The sequence below is a fragment of the Pezoporus occidentalis genome, unplaced genomic scaffold (assembly GCF_034315485.1).
Source record: "Pezoporus occidentalis ecotype Australia unplaced genomic scaffold, CSIRO_AGI_Poc_V1 ctg89, whole genome shotgun sequence".
In the NCBI taxonomy this organism is placed as follows: Eukaryota; Metazoa; Chordata; class Aves; order Psittaciformes; family Psittacidae; genus Pezoporus; species Pezoporus occidentalis.
In genome coordinates this window covers 3,600,464-3,610,585 of record NW_026916253.1, presented here as the reverse complement: position 1 = coordinate 3,610,585, position 10,122 = coordinate 3,600,464, and the positions used below count along the sequence as shown (strand labels likewise).

At 39.0% G+C, this 10,122-nt stretch overlaps 1 long non-coding RNA gene across 1 annotated transcript; it reads left to right on the top strand.

Annotated features, from left to right (window-relative positions):
- Positions 1-1,584: 1,584 nt before the first annotated feature.
- On the top strand, positions 1,585-6,117 carry LOC134156662 (uncharacterized). Its single transcript, XR_009962015.1, has 3 exons — positions 1,585-1,624; positions 3,658-3,837; positions 5,892-6,117. It is a non-coding gene; the product is annotated as an uncharacterized LOC134156662 (long non-coding RNA).
- Positions 6,118-10,122: the final 4,005 nt, after the last annotated feature.

The window sequence follows — 10,122 nt, the reverse complement described above, 5'->3', positions numbered from 1 at the left end:
CTTGAGCATTTTTGAGGAAAAGGATTACTTAATCATGAAGGATTACTTTTTATTATTTTGAGAACAGCTAAAAAATCCCAACACACTGAGAGTGTTTCTGTCTTATTTCACAAATGTCTCTTGCAAAGATTGTCTCTGATTGTGGAAGTTGATTTGTAGTCTTAAGAATTGAATCTCTTTGTCATCTACTTGTGCAACTTAAAAAAATCTCAAGAGGAAAGCACAAGAAGTAACTTGTCTTGCTATCTAGATTCTCAGACTCTATATGCTGCTTAGAATAATTTTCTGAATAAGGCCAACAGTATCAAGATAGAATAATTCTGTGAAAATGCTGATATTTTTGGAGAAAACTGCTTGCCTCTGCATGGCTTGCAGATCCCCTTACAGATTTGATGACTCTCTTAACATGGGCAAAGGCAAGCAAACAAAAACCCCTGGTGGTATTTAACAGTGCAGATGATATTTGAAAGTTAGCAGAACAGTCCTTGTAGTGTTCTAGGACTCTTCCTTCTCATTATCTTCTAGTTGAAAAACATAGTATTGGTTCAAGAGGTGTACAGAGTTGTAGTCAACTATGTTCATTGGATAAATTTATTTGTCACAAACTGCCTATAAGAATATTTCATCCTTTGTGGAGCAACTGGGGAAGCAATAATTTCAGGACCAAAGCCTGCTGGCAGCTCTGCTCAAAGCAGAGCTGTTTCAATGAAAACATGGGAAGGTTTTATCCTGGGGGGAGAGGGGAAGGTGTGCTGGAAGGGAAGACTGTACATGCCCATGTATTTGGGAGAATATAGTACACTTGCTGCATTCTTTGCAAATAACTGTTCTTGGCTTTTCTTTTCACATGCTATTATGAACCAGTGTCCATTGTGTAACTTACTTCCTTGTAATAGCTCTATTAAGAAATCAAGAGAGGACATACTTAAGCAAGGAAGACCAAAGCCAGTCTTGCATTGATTATCTGGTGGATATTTTATTTCTCAAATTCAGAATTTGTATGAACTAAGTTCTGGACTTTGTTCATCCATAGTAAACTTGGTTATGCAATTTAATGTGGTTTTTTTTTGTGGTGCTTGATAGTCAAGCTAATAGACTATTAACTTTGTGCTATTTAATGTTTACAGTGTTAATAGCAAAAGATAATAGCTGAGGTTTTATTGTGTTGGAGATTTTCAGTATGTTACTTACACATCTGAAACCTACAAGATATGATATAAAAGCCTTCAATATGAAAAATGTTACATTTCCGAGCAGACAGTGAGAAAATTGCCTTTTAGAGGTCAAAACTCCCAATGCCTCTGGCAACATGGCCTTGATATCATTTGACAGGGTGGAAACAGCCCTTCATGGGAATAAACAGCCAATACCTGCATGATTCATTTCGTTAGGAGGGTTATCCCATTGTTGCTAGGCAATATTTTGTAGGTGGAGTTTAAAAAAAAACCCCAAAACAAAACAAACGGCAGAACCCCCAAAACCCAGCTGCTGTCTCCTCAGACTAACACTTCTTTCAAGTTGTCTTGCTGTTGATATTAATTTTTTTTTTTAAATTAAATGTTAATTTCTCCTTTCTGCAGTATTAATAGAAGCCTTCCCCTCTGAGAGGCAGGGAGAGGAAGAGGTGGGTAAGGGTTGCACCTGGTTAGCGGAAGGTTTGCTTTTTATCTTTTTCCCTCTGTACCTTCTTAGAGCTGTCTGTTTGGAAATGCTCAGCTGTTTTGTGATGTTCAAGTCTTAGAGAAGAAACATGGCAGAGACCAGCAGACATTCATTTGAAATGATTTTCATTCACTGCATTCTGGAATGGACTTGAAAGCAGGTCTCAGAGGCAACTTTTATGTACCAGTTTGTCTTACATATTTATTTATGACAGACTTGAATCTTCAGGATGGTATTCTATCAAGTGACATACCCACTCAGTGTGATGTGTGTCTGAAAATAGGTCATTGTCAAAGGACAGGGAAGGAATAATAGAAATTTATGAACTGAACTATTGCAGTCTAGTATGGTAGCACACTAGCATACTCGAAGATGAGGTTGTGCTGTGTTCAAAATTATAGCTTTCCATGGATCATTTTTCTAGAACAGTATAGTAATAATATATATAATAATATGTAGAATAATAATATAGACCTCATAGCAGCCTTCCAATATCTGAAGGCTGCCTACAAGAATACTGAGAGGGACTCTTCATCAGGGACTGTAGCGATAGGACAAAGGGTAATGGTTTGAACTTAAACAAGGGAAGGTCAAGTTAGATATAAGGAAGAAGTTCTTTACTGTGAGGGTGGTGAGGCTCTGGAACAGATTGCCCAAAGAAGTGGTAAATGCTCCGTCCCTGGCAGTGTTCAAGGCTAGGTTGGACAGAGCCTTGGGTGACGTGGTTTAGTGTGAGGTGTCCCTGTCCGTGGCAGAGGGGTTGGAACTTGATGATCTTAAGGTCCTTTGCAACCCTAACCATTCTATGATGCTAGCATTGCTTTTATCAGAATAGGAGAAGGCTGGTTGAAGACCCTAAAGATAGCTAATGCTAATGATCAACTCCTGACACAACAGTTTGAAAATACTGAAGTAAACCAAACCAGAGGTCATCTCAGAAGGTAGCAGGTTTAGACCAAGCTTTGTTCTTAAAATATCACAGATTTCAAAGAATTAATTTTTCATGTATTAAATCATGTCATAAAGCATTTATTTAACTTTGGATTTGGACATTTGGATTTGAAAAATAATGTTCCTGCTTTGTACATTTGGCCAATACGAAAGGAAAATAAAACTGCATAGAAATTATCCTTTTTTAAAAACAGGACATCAGGAAAGGGCTCTTTGTCATCTTAACCTGTTGATGGGATTTGGACTGTAACAGAGGAATAATTTTTTTCTGGTTATGACAGTATAAGCACTACTATATAAATAAGGGCTGGAACTTGACTACACAAGTAACGCATGTTTTGATGGTCACTTAGGTGTTGTTACTGCAAACCAATTAGAGGGGCTAATACCTAAGGTTAGACTGGAAATGGTCTGTGGTCAGGAACAAATACAGTTGTGTATAGGGTTTGAAGTTACCAGATATAGGTGTAGGCAAGAAAAAAAGGAGAAGTGTGACATCTGGTGGAAAGATGGTATCAGGAGCAAGAGATCTGTTAATGATAAATGGGATTATTTGACATGAAAATGCATTATGTGATGTTTGAAAACATGTATTCCTTCTGGAGATGAAACCAGGTTGAGTGACTTACTTGTGATCTCATAGTTCATGTCCTAACCAGTAATTGTGGCAAGCAGATAATACGCTTAATAGTTATCCCTTTTTCTAAGTACTAAATAATGCTTATATCATTAAGTAGCTTCCTCAAGCCCTTAATCTGCATTAAAAAGAAATTAATATGGTACAGGTTTAACTACCTTTGAAGATTCAAGAGTAATTTTTCAGAAAAAAAAAATGTAACTACCTAAATGTCATATCCTAGCACTTGTTTTAAAGCTTGAGTTCTGCGAATTTTTTGTAGTACTACTTCCAGGTACAAGTCCCAAGTTACCAGGACCATGTGCTGCTGTATAGTCCTGCTTGCTGCTCTTGGAGATACTGGTCTGATACTGACTTGCAGACGTAACTCAGGAGCATTAGGACCTCTCTTTGGTATTTTCTTACAGCTGGTTGGATACTGTGTGCATGCTCTGCTGTAGAGAGTGGGAACACCATAATATTGCATGCTTGAGGGAGGAGAAAAGTAGAAGAAGGGAGGGGGAAAAGTGTAAATGCCTCTTGCTTGGTGACAAATTGGTAGTTAGAACTTACTCTCCTTCAGCCAGTAGAGCTTGCATCAAATCAGGGTAGGCTCAGAGCTGCAGAGATCTTGCTTTGTTATGTTTATTTCCAAAGTGTTATAGTATGTTGTGGAAAAAAGTCTGCAATTCATTGGAAAATCTTTGTTTTAAGGATGTTTAGGAAGCTTCTGGGTCAGCTGAGAAGCACAGGGGAAAGAAAAGAAGAAAATACATCTTAATCTTTCAGTTCTACCCTAAAGTGTCTGATTCTTCTGAGGTTTCATTCTGTATGATACTGATCATCCCATGTCACTCTGAGATTTTTCAGTGTTATGGCTTAGCTACTGAAAGATTGCTTTATCCTAACCATAGTACAAGTTCAATCACAATTCTGCTTTGTAGCTCAGGTTCATCTCCTGTGCATGCCTGCCCAACTCAGTTGTGCCAGGTTGGACATAGCGTTGTGTGACATGGTCTAGTGTGAGGCATCCCTGCCCATAGCAGGGGGGTTGGAACTAGATGATCTTAAGGTCCTTTTCAACCCTAGATGATCTTAAGGTCCTTTTCAACCCTAACCATTCTGTGATTCTGTGTGGGAAATTCCACTTCATCAAAAGGGAATAGGTCTTGAACTTGTCTTGTTCTTTATGTGTTTTTCTTCTATTTTTAATGTTAGCATGTAATTTGCTGGAACAATATATTATTAAAAAGTTCTGTATTACTATTGGCAATGACTTTTTCTTGCTTTGGGGGTAGACTCTGTCTGCAAGTTTTTGCCTGCTTGCTCAGAAATAATGCTTTTTGGGAATTGGTCGGTTCAAGCAGGGAATCTAGTTAGTAAATATCTAAAATCAGAGACCTGGCATTTCAGTCATTCAGCCCTGTCTGAAATGAAGCAATATGGGAATGGGATAGACCCATCTCAGGTGGATGGCTTCTTGGTCAGTGTGAATAACCTGTTCCTCAGGTCACCTGAAGAAACCTGGTTGTTAAATCACAAACGTTGATATTTATGTTTAGTACCCTGATGAATAAAATTTATTGTTTACTCCAAAGAGTAAACTCTTCTGCTGTGCTAGCAGAACTGCCATGCAGTTTTCATTAGCTGTTGGTAATCTAAATGGGTTTGAGTAGAAGAGGGTCTTCGATAAACAGTTCACTGGCACATTATAGTGTGGTTCATTTCAGTGCTGAACACTTTCTTCCTCCTCATCAGTGTGGCAGTAATTACCCTTTTCTGTCTTTGTTTACTGGGATAGATTGTGTAGGCACTCGCATACTCGTGGAACCATTTAAAATTAAATTCAGTTAACTACCAGTTACTGTACTGTCATACAAAGACTAGATATAGGCTTCATTTCTTTGTGAGATGCTTGGCTTTTCATTTTACTAGTTTGGGGGAAACAAGCCTTGTGTTTTCCTCCTTAGAGCCTACTTACATCTCAGTAGCTTTCTGAAGGTTATTGTGGGGTGTGTAGATAGAGATATTGTCCTATTAAAAAGAGGCAGATGCTGTAGTTTAGCTGTTTTGAAAATCTAAGTGAGAAACATAATTTTTATTGAATGTGAGGCCCTAAAGTAGAGATCTTACTTTAAAAGATCTCTAACTGTTACATTAAAAACAAATCAAATCAAGGGTTTTGAATGACCTGAGAGCAGGACTGAAAAGTTTTGGTTCTCAGCGCTAAGCTGGTGAGGAGACAGTTCTCCTTAGCAAGTTGTAACTGGTGGTGGTACTGAGCTTGTGCTAGCACAAGGTGCTTTCATAACTGTAAATATGATCTCAGACTGAAAAAAAAAAATAAATTAACTGGATTTCCTTCTGTAGTGTACTTTTGGAATTCTAAGACTTTCATTTATGCCCAGAGCATCTATTTAGATATCATAAAGTGAAAATAATCTTAATGTCACTAAATGAGAAAAAAATGAACACATTGCTTTGAAGAGAAACAAAATGGAGAGAGGGACTGAGGAGGCAAACAGTACAGAGTAATATTTGCTGCACTCTTGTGGACACCAGTGGAAAAATGTCCTTTGTGTTTTCTGAGATTAAATTTAAAGTGTGTTTGTATCAATGTTGCAGGTTCTCAGTAACAGTTTATTTTTTTTTACTCTTGCAGATATGATATATAGCCTTTGAGAAAGCTGATAGCTTGTATTTGTGCACCTTGGTCTCCATTACTGGATTTGATGGCTGGTGTATGGTAGCTGTTCTGGTAGTGAATGTCAAGGGAAGAGGAGGAAGGGTTCCTTGAGAACCTGTTGCAGGGAAAAAAAAAAAACAAAAAACAGAGGAAGCCAAAAGTAAGCAGGATATGAAACTTGCTTGTGAAGCATACCACTGGATGCCACTGTTGCTTCATGGAATGTCATACTGCTTATTTGAAAAATTTTGCTTTTCTTTTACTCTCATCTTCTTGGTTCTTTATTACTTTAATCTTTGTTCATATCAAAGGAAAAGAGAAATCATGCCCCACTTATTCTCTCCAGCAACATGATGATACGGTTCCTGTATCTAGAAGTGACAGCTTGTCACAGAAAAGAAAAGGGAATGACACAAAGTTCTGTCTTCTTCTTTTTTTTTTTCTTCTCTTTTTTTTTTTTCTTCTCCCTTCTAAGGTAAAACCATCTTCTTGAAAAGAAGAAAGGTTCAGATGAAAGAGCAGCCAATTTTCCTTGTAACTAAATTCCTTCTCTGCCTCTGAATCCTGTGTTAATCGCAACTAGATTAGGACATGAAGCCTTTATTCCTGTTTTAAGGTCATCCTATAGAGCAAGGCAGGAGGTCACTTTCACAAATGCCTGTTTATTTCCTTTCCCAAGTGTTGGACATTTTGTACTTGAAAGAATGTTTTTTGCTTATTACACTTTTTTTCTCCCTTGGAGGGGGGGGGGGAGCAAGGAAGGTGAAGATCATCAGGTGAATTTTTGATGGCTGTTGCTTGTTTTCACAGGCTTGTTTGTAACCACCTGATTAGTAACTCTGGGGCTCTTCTCTAGGTCATACAGTGTATTTTTTCATATTTTGTTTGTTTTTGTTGTTTTGTTTTGTTCTGGTTTTTTTTTAGTGAAGCAACCCCCATAATTAAATGAAAAACCCCCATAATTAAATGAAATCAAATCCAAAAAACTGAAGCCTAATTTTCAGATGGTTTGGGGTTTGTATTTTTTCCCTATCTCCTATGCTTTCCTGAGAGAAAAAATGTTGGAAAAAGCTCTGAAAGATGAGCTTTTTTTGGTGTGGTGGTGGTGGTGTGTAGGCAGCCTGCTAGCCTGGCTCCTTCAGAAACGGGGACCACCTTCTGCTGCATGCTTGCTTAATTGGATAAACTCTAAATATTGGGGGTTCCATAAAGTGCTAGCTTAATTAGTGACAATAGAAATGTGAGAAGCAAGCACAATGGAAGCTATCTGTTGAGAGGGCTGTGAAGGGAAGAGAAACAATAACCACGTAGCCCTGAGAGAGCACGTTTATTCTCTCTCCTCAAGCTGGACTGGAGAAGGCAGACGGCAGGGTTCCAGCCCGGAGGCCTCAGCAGTGCCATGGAAACAGCACAGGAGCATCACATCCCTCCGGCTCTCCAGGCCTCCTCCAGGCTCTACTGCGGATTTAGAGGCAGCAGCACCCACACAACCTGTGTGTGTCTGCAGGAGGGGGAAGGTTAAAATGCACATCTGTTCTGCTCCTTCACAACTGGCTTATAAGGAAAATTAAGGAAAAGAAGAAACAAGCAAATATACCAGTTGTCAAAGACTGACAGCTGCGGCACAACCACTGTGCTGGGTTTTTGACAGCCAGAATGCTGTTTAATTCTGCTGCTGTTCACTGATGACTCTGTTCTCTCTTCTGAAACCTGGACTGAAGTTTTGCCTGGATTAGATGTAATCAACGTTTTCCAGTGGATGCTAATACTACATAGTTGTAGGTACAAAAGGGAAGCCTGCCTGCAGAGCTGCTACTGCTCTTGATACTGCATAAACTTGTAGCGGTGACCCAGATAACATTGTGACTGACACAGTAAGTTACAGTGTCAGGAGAAATAAATGTCTCCTGCAGCCCCTTGCAGAGCTCCAGCTGTGTCCCGGTACCTGCCCTTAAGCCCCATCTACCAAGAAACTAACCCACTGCTGATGGGCTGTGGGACTTGCTGGGCTTTGCTCCATTATGAATGAGTTGTATATGTGGGTTCAAAAAATATATAGTGCTTCCAATTTGGAAATTATGGTAATGTAGTGTACTTATGAATAGACCTTTCCAGAATGGTTGCCTGTGCTCTGCCGTGTCTGTTGAGACTTCCTGGTAGTCATCAAAGTGTGAGAGCTCTCTGCAGAGCACTCGGGTGCTCTCTCCCCTCATCTACCACTCTCTGCTCTGTTCCTGCTTCTGGTCTTTCAAGGCAGCGTGAACTGGTGAAAATGGAACAGAGCAGGATTCGAGCCTGTATTCTTGAGAGGCTGTGGTGAGGTTAGCTAGCTATGTAATGTAGAGGATGAGGCAGAGAAGGACTGAAAAAGCATGGCATACATTCAGCTGCTTCTGCCACTTTCCTCCCACCCCCCCCTTCCCTTCCAAGTTTATGCTTGCTTCCTCCCTTGTTCATTTTAGAGCGAGTGGATGCAGAAGACTGCTTCTGAACACTGTCCCCAGGGTTCCTATCTATTGTGTGTGTATGTATATGGCATATATATATATATATGAAGATCAAGAAAATTTCCACAGTCTTGAGCACCTTTGGAGTGTTTCTTAAGTGTACGGAATTCAGTCCCTACTGCATCAGGAGCATCCTGAAGATAGAAATTACTAGTTCATAGCTGTGATGTCTTTTGTTAACTGGAAGACTTAGTGCCTATATATAGTAAACTCCACTGACAGAAATGGCGGAGAAAGGTTCTGTATCTTTTACAAGAGGCAGTAGACAAAGAGCAGATGTGTTTTGGAGCAGAGGTTGTGAGCACTTCTCCATGCCACAGGCATTGTCAGGGTTGTGCATATGGCTCTGTATCTGTGTTTATACCCGTGAATCATGAAGCAGAAACCAATTGTTTTTACCCCATGTAAGCCTCTGCTTGCGTATCTGTTTGAAAGCAGCAAGTAATTCTTTTTGCCTTATTTGTAACCTTCACAATTTAATGTTTATTACAGTCCTTGTCTTTTATCCTGCTGCAGTATATTAAAAAAGTGAGCATAGTTGTTTTCAGTCTCCCGTTCTGTGGGGGTGATCCTCTGTCTGCTGGTATAAGGAAAGTCCATTGGTATGAAAGATATCTGTGGTTCTTCACTGCAAGCCTCTTCAAACTCTCAGAGGAGATTTTTCAACAGCTCATAAGCAACAACTTCCCTGTGATAACCCTGCAGCCACTCACTTTGTTCCTTCAAGCTTCTGTCTCTGTTGCCAACCCAGTCATTAGACTGATCATTATTTAAGCTGATTGTGAATTCTGTTTTGGACTCTTTGCTTTTGTAGTGAGTAATTAGAGAAGGCATTTTCCCCATCAATTTGTGCTATTCATGGAAATGTTATCACTTATAGAAGATACAGAATAGACATTTGTAGGTTTTTTTTTGTTTTTTTTTTTTTTAAAAAGGAAAAAAAAAGTGATTGAGTAAAAGTCGATGGGAAAAGTGAGGCTTCTAGCTGACTTCTAGAAACTGCTCTGTTGGCCTTGCTATGTACTAGATGTTTAGGGATTTGATGCTGGTGTTTTACAACATGCTTATATTCTCCAATGGTGTGGGTGTTTTTTTCCTTTTCTTTCCTATCCTCCAATATTATAAAATTAAGCTCATGCTATTTCTGTTCTAGGTAGGACAATATTTAAACAATTCATGAAAATATTCCTATATTATATATCGCGACTAAAGTCTACAGGTGAATTTGAAATCAGAGCAGCAGATAGTGGCAAGACTGTCTTCATGAAGAAAAATATTTTTATAATTTGAAATAATGTAGTCATAAATATGTAAATTTTAAAGCTGTCCAACAACATTAGTTCTTTGATTAAAAGACACGAAAGTTTAAATTCTTCAGTTAGTATGTAGGCTTTCCTGAATGTTCTGGGAGCTGGAGCAATGGTAGGAACTGAGTGTCAAGTGGGTAAGGCTGCCTGGCTGGTCATTAATCTTAGTTTGCCTGTGGAATGTATCTGTGAAGATGTTCCTGCTGGAAGAAGATTACGAAACTGTGGGGTTTTGTCAAATATGACTTTAGAGTGATAGAAGAGAAATAAGAAATGTAGAAAATTTTATCTTTCAGGTGTTTGTGGGGGTTTTGTTTTGTTTTTTTTTTTGAAGGGTGGGATGGGTTATTTGTTTTCACAAGAAAACTTGCAAGAGGGAAGGCTTACTGTGAT